Here is a 2,178-nt window from a genome sequence, read left to right as displayed (position 1 = left end):
GAGTCTCCTCTGGAGCGGGAGGGAGCCGAGGCCCGAGGGCTGACTCCGCCTCAGCCCCGGGCGGCGCTGCGGGTGAGGGACGGAAAGCGCAGCCCCTGAGGGGCTCTCGCCGGGAATTCCGGAGCTGGTTTTGGGTAACACTGGGCTGCCCAGGGAGAGGCTGAGTTCTGCACCTTGGACACCTATAAATCTTTTTTGTTTTTAAGAAATTCCTTTGACTTGAGCGCGAGTACTTTATTTCATGGTATACTAGCTTATTACGGATTATTGTCTGCATCTCTGAAGTTGAAATTGAAGAAGATTAAATTTTATGTGGTTGACCTTCTGATCCCATTGAAATTGGTTTTGTCACTTGTTTTATCACTGCTAGGAACAGGTGGACTCTGCTGAGAACTGGAAAGGTAAACGCTTCCGTTTAAACTGCATACAGTCCTAGTGAAAAAGGAAAAAATCCAACCCCAAACTAAAAAAATATTGTCGTGTAATATAATCCAGTGTCCTCAGAAGTTTTTTGTAAGTAGTTGCACCACTTTCTGCCTATTAACTCATTGTGATATAGAAAGCCAAAACAGATTAAAATATTTAAACTTTGCTTCTTTAAAAAACATAGACTATAATATAGATCAACTACCTTTCTTAAGTTTTAGTTCGACTAAATCATATGCTTTTAACATTACACTTCTGAAATGACACAAAAGGTTATATCAAAGTCCTCGCTCAATTCCAACAGTGCAAAAGTAAAGAACATCACAGGAAGGAGGGTAACTGCTCCCACCTTCAAGTTTGGTATGGATTTAGCATTACTAGATCCCAAACCTAGTTAAACCAGTCATCCCTCTGTGATTGAAGGAAACAATCACAAATAGCCTAGTAGTGTCCATCTGCAAATTTTCATAAAAGTAAAAGATGAATTCATTCTGGACTAGCTGGCTCCTGGGTGCAAATTAACTCATCTCAATATTCAAGATGCCTGTAAAAAAGGATCACACACTGTAAACACAATTTGTATTGATCTCCTCATTTGGAAAGAAAAAAAAACAAACATGTGCTGCTTTAAGTACCAAACTCAGTGATTTTTTTAACATATAAAGTTTGTAAATGATTGAAGTCTGGAATGAAAAATACTCTATGCAAATCAGTTACAATGAGTTTAACACAATTAAATGGCCACATTCCATAAAACTTAAATCTAATATCAATAGACTCTCCCAGAACAAGGCCTTTGTTTGCTAATTCAAATGGTTTAGAGTTTTCTGCAAAAATAAGAGGTTAATACTGGAATGCTAAGATTAGTTTTATTTTTCATAATACATTGTCCCAAAGAGCAGTTAAGGTCTATAGGTAATTTATAGGGGGAAGTTAGTACCACTCGAGGCAGCTGGATGAACCTTTAATACAGCTCTACAATACATTTTTTCCCCCTCAAATCATCAGCATAAACCTGTTCACTTCCAAGAATGCTAGTGCACATCCAGCAAGCATATGGCTTGGGGATATATACACACACAGTGTCTAAACAAACTGGTGCTTTTACCTCAGAAGGCATTGTTATCTTTGTAATTTAGGTGAAGTTCCCAGGAAAGCTTAAGTATGAGTGCTTTGCTTTGTTTCTAAAAGTAACTGGGAATATTTGCTGAATGTTACTCCCATTTTAAACCTATTTCCTTCAGAAACTGTAATGTCCTCCTTATTCTTTCACAAAGGCCACAGTGCGCTGCTGTCTTGGAGAAGAATGTAAATATTTAAACAGAATACTTTTATTAGGAAAAAGTGAATCAAACTGCCCACAGTTTACACACCTGAAGATATCAGGAGGGTCTGCACTTGCTGCAAGAAGGGATGAATGTAGGTATGTCAGAGGGAATTTATGCCAAAACCAATTCTTCCCTGCCACTTACATACCGTTTCACAAACAACAAAAAGATAGACGGAGGAGCCAGTGTGATCATGCCATGACAGCTGCCTGCGTTGATACTTTATCCTCTTGTTGGCTCCTAATCTCATAGAATGACTTGATTAGAGTCTTCCTCTCTGATTTCTTAAGCTTTTCTCATTTGCCTATATGAAGTGTGGCTGCTCTTTTTGACACAAACTGTGCCATACGTGGGCCTCTGACACTGTTACCTTGATAAGACAGAAGCCGTAGGCAGGATGCTGCCAACTATAAGCTAAGCAGTC

Source organism: Onychostruthus taczanowskii, unplaced genomic scaffold, assembly GCF_017590055.1.
Source record: "Onychostruthus taczanowskii isolate IOZ18803 unplaced genomic scaffold, ASM1759005v1 scaffold2, whole genome shotgun sequence".
NCBI lineage: Eukaryota > Metazoa > Chordata > Aves > Passeriformes > Passeridae > Onychostruthus > Onychostruthus taczanowskii.
This window is presented reverse-complemented; position numbering follows the sequence as displayed.